The sequence below is a fragment of the Chrysemys picta genome, chromosome 2 (genome assembly GCF_011386835.1).
Source record: "Chrysemys picta bellii isolate R12L10 chromosome 2, ASM1138683v2, whole genome shotgun sequence".
NCBI lineage: Eukaryota > Metazoa > Chordata > Testudines > Emydidae > Chrysemys > Chrysemys picta.
In genome coordinates this window covers 33715542-33729485 of record NC_088792.1, presented here as the reverse complement: position 1 = coordinate 33729485, position 13944 = coordinate 33715542, and the positions used below count along the sequence as shown (strand labels likewise).

The 13944-nt window shown below is 45.2% G+C and overlaps 1 long non-coding RNA gene across 2 annotated transcripts in view; it reads right to left on the bottom strand.

The window, feature by feature from the left end:
• The window catches only part of LOC101940630 (uncharacterized), a 29325-nt gene extending 18198 nt beyond the window's left edge, over window positions 1–11127 (bottom strand). The window contains exons 1-3 of one of the 2 annotated variants that reach the window (XR_010598223.1): window positions 10992–11127; window positions 6468–6568; window positions 4250–4384 (exon numbers count right to left, since the gene is read on the bottom strand). This is a non-coding gene — a long non-coding RNA (uncharacterized LOC101940630). The remainder of the gene's footprint in view (window positions 1–4249; window positions 4385–6467; window positions 6569–10991) is intronic. The other variant, XR_006176378.2, reaches the window with a different exon arrangement.
• Window positions 11128–13944: the final 2817 nt, after the last annotated feature.

Genomic DNA, 13944 nt, shown 5'->3' with positions numbered 1-13944 from the left:
CATATTTTTGGATTGTGACTATTACATATGCTAGTGCTGAGTCATTCACAGCAGGTGCATTACTCTTTCCTATATATGTGTGTTAACATAGTGAAAAGAGTAATGCAATAATCCAATAATGTTTTCCAAGATCATGCCGAAGTTGCAGCTGCAAAATTGGCTTGAAACTGCTGTGCACCAGTATGAGCATAATTGCCAATTTTGTGGGCACGAATACCTTTTTCTGTGCATTAAAATAGGGTTTATAGGTACATTTGCAATTTTTTAAATACAGACCCTCGTATCACTCATACAGTGAATCATCAGATACCATCTGCTTTCAAGAACCATTGCTACACAGGCAAACATTAAACAACATTTTACCAAGATCCTATGAAACTGGTTTGTAGTTCTCATGTATTTCTTTTCCCAACAGTATAAGTCACCAACGTATTACGTGTGTAATACAAGCTTTCTTATTGAAAGGTGACCTGCAAAGGGGGGAAAAAAACTGAACTTGTGCTCTCTCTCTTTTTCCCCCCCCTTTCCTTTCTCTTCCTTCCTTTCTTAATTTGTTTTTGTTTTCTAAGTTTTCTTTTACAGGTATTTGTTTATTTTTACATTAGAAATTCAGGTCCTGCCTAGGTTGGAAGTCTCTATGGTGACTGAAGAACTAGTGAAACAATGACCCCACAAAATCTAAGGCTTGATCTATATTTAAAATTTATACTGGCATACCTGTGTCAGTTGGGGGTGACCTTTTCACATCCCTGAAAGACATAGCTATACTGATAAAAACCCCAGTATAGTTACAACTATGCCATTAAAAGAGTGCTTCTGTCAGCATAATTAAGATTGTTCGAGGAGGTGGTGTTCCTACAGCATCAGAAGAACTCCTGTCAGTGTCAAAGCAAGGGCACTATGTCAGTATAGTTACACTGGCATAGGCTGGCCAGTTGAGACATAGCCTGAGGCCTGGCCTACACTAGAAAGTTAGTTTGACTCAGCTACATCACTTATGGGCAGGGCTTAAATTCAGCTGGAGCCCACTGGAGCAGAGCTCTAGTAAATATTTTCAAACCCATGGTAGTCCCAGCGTGTGCCACAGGACTGAAGCCCCAAGCCCCCGCACCCCTCCCCTGCAGGGCTAAAGCCCTGAGACCCCCTGCCCCACAGCTGAAGATCAGAGCCCCAAATGGGGTGTTTGTGTGTGGGTCTCTGGGAAATAATCTCTGAGAATTTAAACCCTGCTTAAGGGTATGAAAAATACATACCCCTGTGTGATGCAGTTAAGCCGACCTAGTCCCCAGTGTAGACAGTGCTAGGTTAATGGAACAATTCTTCTGCCCAACTATCTACTGTCTCTCAGGGAGGTGGATTACCTATGCAAATGGGAGAACCCCTCCTCCGGCATAGGTACTCTCTACACTGAAATGTTACCGTGGCACAGCTGCAGCGCTTCAGCAGGGCCGCTGTAGTGTTTCAGATGTAGACAAGCCCTTAGAGACTGAAAGCTGAACAATTGAGAAGGAAAGGGGGTGTTTCTTTCAGACTGTTGAAAACTCTTTGGCGTTATTAAATAACATGCTATTTAATCTCAATGACCAATCAATGCTTGAGAATAAGAGAAGTCTTTGTTAAAGGAGTAACACCCTCACAGCTCAATTCAAGGAGTTAGAGCTCATATTAAACTTCCCAGCGATTTCTCATAGGTGCTCCAGCAAAAGCAAGGAAGGCCAGAATTCATTCCTTATATTTCTAGGCAAGAAACGAACAAACTTTATAATGTTTTGTCTCTTTATGAATAAAAATAAAGAAGCAAAACTAGCATGAAGCTAAGTTTTTATTAAATAGTTTGCAGGTTACCTGTAAGTACATAGGCACCTTCTGCCTGATTCAGTCACTAATGCCAAGATTTAGTGTCTTGACAACACAAGCCATTATCATAGAAGCATTGAAAAAAGTTGTGTTTGAGAAGCAGGCTAACGAGAAAGGGGACAGCTTCTGTTTACTGGTGATTGGCAATGACAGGAAAGGAAATGATGGGAGAGTGACAGTTTCCTAGGGATTTCTTAAATTACATTATTGTACATTGAAAAATGCTGCATGAGTTGGACAGTGATTCTTTAAATCATACAATTTTGTGTCAAAGCCATGTGACAATTCCAATCCCAGATAAACCTGTGGATTTATCCCAAATACCATGCTGTGCCTTAAGGCCTGATCCTGAAAATAACACACACAAGTAGGCCCATTGAATGCAGGCACACTCATGCATGAATTAAGCATTCACAGGATCAAGATCTTATTGTGCACCCTATGAATCCCTTTGACAGGATGTAAGTCAGCCTGAAATGTGGCCTATGATCTCTAAAGCAGAGTTAAAAAATGAAACAAAACCTAATAAACCTTAACCATATTTCACGTCTGAGTCATTGCAAGTTTGTACAGTAAACACTTGTATACAAAATGGAAGTTTATTTTCCACAACTTAAGCTGTTTTAGTAGGTTGTTTCCCCTGCTTTGTGAACCTTCAGAATGTTAAGAAAATGCACCAGAAACAAACAAGGATTTTCTTTTATAAGTAAATATTTACAGCAGCCAACTTGGATACTTTAGATTGGGGCAGATTTACCTAAAACAGACACCAAATGCACAAGCTATGGGGGCTTGATCCTGCTCCCACTGATACCTCCGCTCAAAGTAGAAATGGCACTTCCTGAAATAGCAGCAGCACCTCATAATATGTGTTTGGAGTCCAAAGTAAAACTAGGCAGTTCTTTGATGGAATTGGGTAAGGCAATTTGTGCTGGATAATTCAAAACTTTTTACATGTTCCTTCACAAATAAAAACAAATCTGTTTTTCTTTATTTGGTGTCCCTGGCTGTATCCAGGATATAAATTCCCTAGTTTGTTTGGCTTAGATGTGGATGGTAACTTCCTTTGGGCCAAAAAATTCAACCCTGAAATGTGAGCTTTGTCACTACCATGATGAAGACTCCAGATATCTCTGAGGAGCTGCTCAACCCTCCTGAAACACAACCAGTCACCTACAAGGCTCTCTTGGTGGTGTTTGCCACCCTGTGAAACAGGCCACAACCCAAAGTGCATGAATCCCATGGGATATGCACAGGTCCCGAGGGATCCACAGGAGACCAGATCCATCTGTCAGAAGCCCTGTGTACTCTCGCCAGCTAGCAGCCATACCCTCTCCCACTTCCTGGCCAATGGGCTGCAATGGAGCTGCTCTGTCAGTTCTTCTCTAGCCAGTGGCTGCTCCCAGGACTCTCCTTTAAAAGGATAACCCTACATTTCCAGGGGAATGTCTGCTGGCCCAGTGGGAGGAGAGAGTGAGTGTGAGTGTGTGTGTGTGTGTGCGCACCCAGCCCAGTTCTCCACTGGCCCCCCAGTGCAACTCCACACAGGGAGAACGCAGCACAAGGTTTTCAGGGAAAGAATGAGAACACTACTGTAGTGCCAGCTGACCTTCCCTGTCCCACACTTTCTATGCAGGAGAGGAGACTTGTGCCCAGAGTCCCCTTCATATGCAGATAAAGGGAGAATGATATGATTAGAACCTGAGTCACTATTTCACCTTTTCTCCATTCCTTATTTCCCTTGCTAAATATATTTTGGATTGAGAAAGAAGAGAGAACCTCAGAATTCTGATTGAGCTGAAGCTCAACAAGTTAAAAAATAGGTCCTGATGTAAGACTGCTGGTGATGAAGAGCATAGATCTGGGTTTGACAGGTCCAGAGAGAAAGAGAGAGTTTGCACAGCCAGAGGAGGCATATTTGTAAGCCTGGTGGAGTGCCATTATCTGAGAAACCCTCCTCTTTTATGATAGCCTCAACTCTCCAGTGTGTACATTTTTAAGTAGTGTAGTTTTATGAATAGGGCACTCGATGGGGCTGCATGAGACATGACTTCTCTTCAGCACTGCCACTGACCTGCTGTGACCATAGGCAAGTTACTTCACCTCTCTGTGCTTCTGTTTCTCTTCCCACTTTTGTCTGTCCTGCCTATTTAGACTGCAAGCTTGTTGGAGCTGGCACTCTCTCTCACTAGGTCTGTACAATTCCCAATCGCAGTTGGCACTGCAATGTACAACTGTAAAACAATTAATTTTTGTCTGTCTGGTAAAACCTCATGAATTCAAGAGCGTTTCTAGCATCCAGAAAGACTCTGGGACCTCAGATTAAATTTAGAAAGCTATTGCACTGTGCTATCTACATACAAACAATAATAAAGAAAAGGCCAAGGCCCACCTAAATACCCCAAAGCCATTGAGGCTTATGGTCTTCTGGAGGCCTCGTTGCTCCGTTCTGCTGCTCCTCATTACTTTCTATAGATATAACGTCTTTTTCTCTCTGATTTTTGCTTGGTGTGGATAAATCTAGTCTCTAAACAAAACAAACAGACAAAACGTTAAGATTTAGAGACAAGGCAGACTCCTCAACCCTCTATAATAAGGAACAGAACCCCAAACTTCTTCAGGCCTTTACTTTCCAGCCTCTCTCATCATTCAGGGTGCTCAGACATTTTGACTATTGCTTCTGAAGCATAGTATCCCTGCCAGCTGAAAGGACTGGGAGCTAGGAAGGTTCTAATCTTGTTGAGAGATTAGAACTCACGCGGTGACCTTGGGCAAGTCACCTGACCTTTCTTGCACACACTCAACACACTTCAAAATTTGGGTATAAGAAGGATGTAAACCATTTGTTGCAACTGCTTAGTGCTAGACTGTGTAAACTCCATCTCTCCCAGCCATTCCCTGGGAATACCTGCACTAGGAATGCTTATTCACTGGAGTTAATGCCACTTCCACGTGCATTTTCATTTCACTTCTGCCCTTTTCTGATCCTCTTTGTTTAGAATTTGTGCATAATACCAGAAGTGAACATGCTGCATATCCCCTTTTAGTTCATATTCTCTCTCTCTTCCCCCCAACCTCTATTCCTATTAGTACCTTATCTGACAAATAAATACTAAACTAACTAACATAATTGTTATACAAGACTTCCCCTCCTGAAGTTGGTCCTATGCCTCTGTTCAGCGTAGCCTACTTTCTCGCTGTGCTGCCTAACACATAGGTTCCTCTCAAAATATACATGAAAATTACATTTTATTCAACTAATGAGTTTTACCGTTGCCACTTGGATATGAATCTCCACACTTATCTTCTGAGAAATTATCCTAAACACTGTACGCTTCAACTCAGCTCACAGATGAAAGACCAGAAGCAGGATATTGTCATGTAGACAGGGATATATTTCTTTCTATGGGGTTTTTTGTGTGCTTTTTTTTTATTTGGTTAATTAAAAAAAAAACAGCTATAAGATAGGTTTCAAAGATGCTTCAGTTACCTATTAATAATAAGGACCTACATTTAAAACAGAATGACAAATTAATTTCTTTTTTATTGTGAGCATCTAGACCAGGGGTAGGCAACCTATGGCACGTGTGCCAAAGGCAGCATGCTAGCTGATTTTCAGTGGTACGCACAGTACCTGGGTCCTGGCCACCTGTCCAGGGGGCTCTGCATTTTAATTAAAATTTAAATGAAGCTTCTTAAAATTTTATAAACCTTATTTACTTTACATACAACAATAGTTTAGTTATATATTATAGACTTATAGAAAGAGACCTTCTAAAAACATTAAAATGTATTACTGGCACATGAAAACTTATATTAGAGTGAATAAATGAAGACTCGGCACACCACTTCTGAAAGGTTGTCGACCCCTGATCTATACTCTGTATTGTACATTATTGGAATGAGTGACCCCTTGTCCTGTGGAGTTGTAGTATGGTAAACTATTGACTGCTCTTGTAATGGAGAAGCTTTCACACCAAGTATGTACACAAGAGAAGCACCAAAAAGAGGATAGGTATTTACAAATTTGGTTATCCTTTCTAGTGTATGTGGCAGAAGAGAGCTTCCCACCTGGCAAGCCAGAATTTTTAGCTAGATTCTTTGAATATTACCTTGATCCTGAATAAGTAATGTATGATGTAGTGTGTTAATACTTTATTGTAGCTTTGCCTTACAATTTTTTTTTAAAAAAGCTACATAATAGCTTTCAGAGATGCACTGGTTACCTGTGAGTAACGATAACTAGCACTTTTCATCAGCAGATCTCAAAGAACTTTACAAAAGAAGTCATTATCCCCATTTTGCAGATGGAGAAACTGAGGTACAGGGAGGGAAGTGACTTGCCCAAGGTTACCCAACAGGCCATTGGTCAAGCTGGAAATAGAACTTAGGTCTCCTAAGTCCCAGTCCTGTGCTCTATCCTTTAGGCAATATTGCATCTAAGGTCCGGATTCATTCTATACATCTTTGTTCTTAAAGGTTGAAGTTTAGTTTTTTGCTGAGGCTGTTTCTGCTTCAGGCTTTTGGTAGACAAACATACATCAGCTAACTTGCTTTTTGAATAATTAAAGGAACATGGTAAGTAGTTTGCTGGAAAAAAGCAGGCTTACCTAAGAAGTGTTATAATATAGTGCAGATGGAAGCTTTGGATTCCAAATACCACTTCCCTCTCCCTGCACTGTGCACTTTTAACACACTTGTCACTGGAAAACTAAAAAATAAAGCACAAAATGTTTACTCTAAAAGCTGGAATGAAAAGTTCTCCAACTCTGCAATGGCAGCTAACTAACAAAAACACTCCAAGAACCACAATAAAGTCCATAAAACCTTGTGTTGCTCAGCAAGTTGTTGCTACGTATTGATATAACTGTGCAATACTACACACAAAGTTAGGGGAGAGTAATGCAAGCCAGATTGTGCTGTGTATCAACTTGTCTGTTGCTGGTAACATCCTCTTGATGGTTTTTTTAGTGCTGAAAAGTCCTACAATACAACCTAGATTATTCAAAATGTCCTATTATACAAAACAGGGTTATGTTCCTCAACTTTAGTTTCATTGAAAATTGCCTTGATTATCTGAAATCGTACTTATCTGAATCTTTTAATGTCCCCCATGGTATGTGGTGAGGTTGTACTGAATGTATATAATGGTTTTTGTCCTGAAGGATTCCAAAGCTGTTCCTGATTGCGTACATGCTGTCTGATGCTCTATGCACACAGAGCAATAGGGAAAAAAGGATGGGGTGATGGTGAGTGACGCTGTAGCCTGGGGTATGCATAGGATAGGTTCCTAACTTTATTAAAGTGCGTGTGGTCTGAATTCAGTTATGGGAATAATGAACTCCTGGATTCTAAAACCAACTTCTGTGGCACTGGGAAGTCACTTAGGGTTCAATGCAACTCCCAGTGGGAGACTCCAGTTGACTTCAGTAGGAATTTTTTTGGACTCAGTTTCTTTCTTACCTATCTCAGAAAGATGGTGAGAGGAGTAATTATATAATTAGTAAATTACTTTGAATATGTAAAGCTTATTATTCACTCAATGGGAGTCTGGTCAGGACTAAGAAGTGTTCAGTGGTATAACACCATTGACCTAGTCAGGCCTGGTCTACACTTAAAAGTTTTGTCAACATAGCTATGTGAGTTAGAAGTGTGAAAAAACACACCCCAAGTGACAGCTATGGTGGCAAAAGTCCCATGGTAGTTGCAGTTATACCTGCAAAAAAGCCCTTTCGTTGGTATAACTTATTTTATTGAAAGAACTGGTATAAGCTATACAAGCAAGAGACTCTTGTGCTGGTATAAACGGCATCTCCGTTAGGAGGGTTTGCTGGTATAGCTATATGAATAAACACTTTTTAGAGTATTCAAGGCCTCAGCCATGGATATTGGTGAAATGCTCTATTTCAGGGGTCGGCAACCTTTCAGAAGTGGTGTACCGAGTCTTCATTTATTCACTCTAATTTAATGTTTCGCGTGCTAGTAATACATTTTAACATTTTTAGAAGGTCTCTTTCTATAAGTCTATAATATATAACTAAACTATTGTTGTATGTAAAGTAAATAAGGTTTTTAAAATGTTTAAGAAGCTTCATTTCAAATTAAATTAAAATGCAGAGCCCCCCAGCCCGGTGGCCAGGACCCGGGCAGTGTGAGTGCCACTGAAAATCAGCTTGCGTGCCGCCTTTGGCACACGTACCATAGGTTGCCTACCCCTGCTCTATTGTAATTGACAACAGGACTTGAAATACAAAAATGTTTCTCCTTGTTTTGTCTGTCTACAGACAAAGAGCAACAATGTATTTTCTGTTAGAATGATCATTCTATGGAGAACAACAAAACAAGAAAGGACAAAGCTAAGGTCTTCATGAAAGCACCCATAACTCATTAATTCTCAAAGGGGCACTATTTTCAGTGCAAGTATTATTATAATTAAATATTGTATTATGGCAGCACCAAGAGGCCCACACTAAGTTCACCATTCTGCTAGGATTTGTACAAACACAGAGCAAGAGACTGTCCCTAGAGGTGCAACTCAAAACCAGTGCAAAGCTAAGATTTTTCAAATGGAAAAAAATGTAGGCACAAGTTCTTTGAAAAGGTACAGGCATGCCACTAACATAATGCAGGGACAATATTCTCGCCATTGAGCAGAATTGCACCTAAGCTTAAGGCTGAGTTAAAGAGGCAAGGCGAATTCTGACCTCTGATACATATGCGCAACTCCCATAGAAATCTCATCTGAAAGCAGAATTCGTCCCATAGAGTATTAAAAAAAATGTAGCATACGTAGTGAATTTAGGGCCTTATCAAAACCCTCTGGAATCAGAGGGAAGGTTCCCACTGAAATTCTGTGAACTCTGGATCAGGCCCTTTGTGCAGTAGATGTAAACTTGCTTAGTGAAGAAGCCGCTAATACATGATCATTTCCCCTCTATTCACACAGAGGATTGTTTAATAAACTATGGTCAGAATTGATTAGACAGCAAAAGCTGCTAAAAAACCACAAAAGCCTTAATTCCTCTTTGTTAACTGCTTAGGCCCAGCCCAGGGTGGTTCTGTCAACCTAGTCACCCATTTGCAGGGAAGTGGAATTACTACAGTGATGGAAGAACCCCTACTGTTGCTGCAGTACGTGTTTACACCAGTGGTTCCCAAACTCTGGGGCATGTCCTCCTGGGGGGGCATGGAGGAATGTTCAGGGGGGCATGGCGGGGCCCAGGCCAGCCCCCCTGGGGGGCAGGGAGGGAGCACCACCCAGCCCCACTCTGCCCCCAGCTCCGCTCCAGCCCTGCCCGCAGCCAAGACTCTGCTCCTGCCCCCTGGCCCCGGCCCTTAGCCATGGCCCCAGTCATGGCCTCGGCTCTCAGCCCCCAGCGGTGGTCCCCAGCTCCCCACTCCCAGCCCTGCCTTGGCCCTGGCTGCAGTCCCACCCCCAGCTGCAGCTCCGGCCCTGGCCCCGGCCCCGACTGCGGCCTTGCTCCTGGCCCCAGCTCCCGGGGGGTGTGGTGGGGTGGGCAGATTACATTAGGGGTAAGGGGGAGTGCAACTTAAAAATAGGGTTACCATATTTAGTGCCTCCGAAAGGAGGACACTCCACGGGGCCCCGGCCCCGCCCCCATCCCCGCCCACGCCCCCCGCCCCAACTCCGCCCCCTCCCCAAAGTCTCCGCCCCCTCCCCTGCTTCCCGCGAACATTTGAGTCGCGGGAAGCCTGAAGCAGGTAAGGGGGTGTGTGGGGGGAGGAGGCGCGGCCCAGGCTGGCCCCCCCGGCGTTTCCAGCCTGGGTCGGCTCGGGCCCTGGGGTGCCGGCCCCGGGCCCGGCCGAGCACCCCCGGCCCGCCCAGCACTGCCGGTCCCCGGCCCGGCTCCCGGGCCCCCGGCCGAGCACCCCCGGCCCCTGGCATCGCACCGCCGGTCCCCAGCCCGGCCCCCGGCACCGCCGGCCCGTCCCCCGAACCCCCGGCCCGGCCTGGCACCGCCGGCCCGTCCCCCGAGCCCCCGGCCCGGCCTGGCACCGCCGGCCCATCCCCCGAGCCCCCGGCCCGGCGCGGCCTGGTACCGTCGGCCCGTCCCCCGAGCGCCCGGCCCGGCCTGGCACCGCCGGCCTGGCCCCCGAGCCCCCGAGCCCCCGGCCTGGCCCGGCCTGGCACCGCCGGCCCGTCCCCTGAGCCCCCGGCCTGGCCTGGCACCGCCGTCCCGGCCCCCGAGCCCCCGGCACCGCACCCCCGGCCCGGCCCCGGAGCCCCCGGCCCGGCCCCGCTCCGCCGGCCCGTCCTGGCCCCGGAGCCCCCGGCCCCGCTCCGATTTTCCCGGACATGTCCGGCTTTTGGGGATTTCCCCCCGGACGGGGATTTGGAGCCCAAAAAGCCGGACATGTCCGGGAAAATCCGGACGTATGGTAAACCTACTTAAAAAGTTTGGGGACTACGTGTCTACACTGAAGTGCTACAGCTGTGCCGCTCTAGTGCTTCAATGTGAAGTGCAGACATAGCCTAAGTCACCTAGTGCAGTGCACGGGGCCTACTAGCATTTGGTTATATTTTGCTGACAGAATCTGGACTGGAAAAATGAGCGCTCTGCCATTTCAACCTCAGCCCATGTTCTGCATTTCCCACTTAACCACTGTGGTGCCTGCAGTGCAAAAGCTTGTTCCTCCTGGGTGTGGTGCAGTAATTTTCACAGGTATTTTAGTAGCAGGACTTCTGGTAGCTGCCAACCCCTCCAGACTGTGCTCTAGAGCAGCAGTTCCCACAATTTACGGGTTCACATGCCATCTTCTTAAAAAGTGGATGTCTGAAGTACCGCTGTGGACTTCTCCTTTTATGCATAATTATTTTCGACCTTAATAGGCTTAACTTTAGTATATCCAGATCCTATAGTAAAATAAATGCCTAAGGAAGCCAAAAGTGTTCGATTAGAACTAAGGCTGGCCAGAAAACAAGAATTCTGTTTTGGGAAAAATTTGGAGGGTTTGACATTTGTTTTCGTTCCAATGCAGAATGAAAACAAGACCTTTCAAAAGTATTTGCAACAAAACCAGAGAGAGAGAGAGAGAGAGAGAGAGACCACCCTGGAATAGCCAATAACCTAATGGGTAGGGCACTCATCTGGTCTGGAAGTGAATGGCTTTACCTGGGCATCAGGCAGCTTCAGCTCCAGGGGCCTCTTGCTTCTCAGCAGCTCCGGCCCCTTCCCCCCAAGCAGGGCCCCTGCATGCCTCCAATGCTGGGCAAACTGCACAGCGGATACTGCTGCTGGGGGAAGGCTCAGATTGCAGCCAGCTGGCTGCTCTGCTGCTGCAGGTCCCCTCTAGGAACGAGAGGGTAATTCATTCTCTATGCCCATTCAGTATTATTGCCAGTATTAAAAAATTCTTCTAGGAAAGGAAATCTTTCTAGTATATATTTTGTTATTATTTAGAATGTTTTATGTCTAACTGTGTTTATTTTAGCCTAATAAAATACACTTAGATGTTGTTCTTGTGCTGGAGAGGTATATTTTATTCTGGATTGGAGAATATATAATTAAAACCATTTCAACAAACTACTGCGTGGTAGGAGTCTGCCTTTACAAACCTTGGGTTCAAAGGCCCTTTGAAAAGGGAGAGGAGGGGAAGCCATGTAAATTGTGGGGGAGGGATTACACGATTCCTGCCACACAAGCTGAAAAACGTGCCTGCTACATCTTTGAATGGCCCTTCCCTCTTCTGAGTTGACATGATACAGTCGGAACGAAACACGTAATGAACCTTGCATTTCTTCAGCTGAAATGCATGTTCCCCCTTTGTCTGACCGTCTTCCATGTCCAATGTAATAAGCAAACCAGCTGCATTGCCATTCTGAAAGGTAGTTGCCCAGGTTTTGCCTTTGGGCAGATATTTACTGCTACATCTGGCTTTGCTTTGCCATATTGTTAACCTCCCTTTTCCCTTCTACATTTGTTTTCTTTTTATTAAATTTCCCGTCTGAATCTTCAGCTCTGTATTTCTAATGTCAACAACTGCTTTTATCACAGATAATAACTTCCTTTTACAAAAAGCCTGTACCATCCTACATGCCTTTCAAATTACATTTTATGAACAAACATTGAAGTACAGTATTTGGCAGTGTGTATGATCATATATATTTATAGTAATCTAATTCTAAGGTACAGGAGCCAAGAACCAAGTTGGTTGCCATTTTCTTAATAATGCATTTACTTGACAATGTAGCTACTTCTCACTGGAGCTTAATTAAGTTCGTATTGTGATACTGTGATGTTTATGAAGTAAATTATGTAGTATGCTTAAGCATCTTGTAAAAACAATTATAAAAATATGAGCCATTCCTTGAGCGCTCCAGAGCTACTAAAATCTGAGATCATTAAAAAGGAGAAAATCTGTCGTTTGTCAGTAAACAGCTTGGAGAAAAGGGATGAGGAATGCTAAAGAGAGAGGAAAGATGGTAGAGTGGTTAATATGTAGGACTGGGGAGTCAGATCGGAATTCTACCCTGCTCCACCACAGACTTTGGGCAAGTCACTAAGGGTATGTCTACACTACAAAATTAGGTCGAATTTATAGAAGCCGGTTTTACAGAAATCGGTTTTATACAGTCTATTGTGTGTCCCCCCACATAAAATGCTCTAAGTGCATTAAGTCGGCGGACCGCATCCACAGTACCGAGGCTAGCGTCGACTTCCAGAGCATTGCACTGTGGGTAGCTATCCCACAGTTCCCGCAGTCTCCGCCGCCCATTGGAATTCTGGATTGAGATCCCAATGCCTGATGATGCAAAAACAGTGTCGCGGGGGGTTCTGGGTACATGTCGTCAGGCCCCTCCCCCTCCGTCAGAGCAACGGCAGACAATCGATTCACGCCTTTTTACCTGGGTTACCTGTGCAGACAACATACCACGGCAAGCATGGAGCCCGCTCAACTCAGCTCAGCTCACCATCACCATATGTCATCTGGGTGCCGGCAGACGTGGTACTCCATTGCTACACAGCAGCAGCTAATTGCCTTTTGGCAGTAGATTGTGCAGTATGACTGGTAGTCGTCATCGGCTATCTGGGTGCTGGCAGACGTGGAGCTGCATTGCTACACAGCAGCAGCACCTTGCCTTTTGGCAGTGGATGGTGTATTACGATTGATATCCGTCATCATCATATTCCTCACTGAGTTCAATCAGAGGCACCTGGGCAGACATATTTTGTCTCCTGGAGACTCAGTCCTGCCGGCATTCCTATTGAACTGTCTTGACGATGATGGCTAGCAGTCGTAATACAGCATTTTCTGCCAAGCACCCAGAAGATGCCGACGGCTATCGGTCATGCTGCACCGTCTGCTGCCAGCTTAAGATGTAAAAAATAGATGGACCAGATTTGTTCTCTATTCATTTGCTTCCCCCTCCCTCCGTGAAATCAACGGCCTGCTTAACCCAGGGGTTTGAGTTCAATCTTTGGGGGGCCATTATGTGTGACAGTGGTTTGTGTTTCTCCCTGATGCACAGCCACCTTTGTTGATTTTAATTCCCTGTAAGCCATGTCGTCACTCGCCCCTCCCTCCCTCCCTCCCTCCGTCAGACAATAGTTTCGTGCCTTTTTTCAGCCCAGACGCCATAGCACTGGGATCATGGAGCCCACTCAGATCACCGCGGCAATTATGACACTATGAACACCACGCGCATTGTCCTGGAGTATACGCAGAGCCAGAACATGCCAAAGCAAAACCAGGCGAGGAGGTGATTGCAGCGATTGCAGCGCGGCGATGAGAGTGATGAGGAAATTGACATGGACATAAACTTCTCATAAAGTACAGGCCCCAGCAATGTGCAAATCATGGTGTTACTGGGGCAGGTTCATGGCGTGGAACGCCAATTCTGGGCCCAGGAAACAAGCACAGACTGGTGGGATCGCATCGTGTTGCAGGTGTGGGATGATTCCCAGTGGCTGCAAAACTTTCACATGCGTAAGGGCACTCTCATGGAACTTTATGACTTGCTTTCCCCTGCCCTGAAGCGCCAGAATACCAAGATGAGAGCAGACCTCACAGTTGAGAAGCGGATGGCGATAGCCCTGTGGAAGCTTGCAACGCCAGACAGCTACC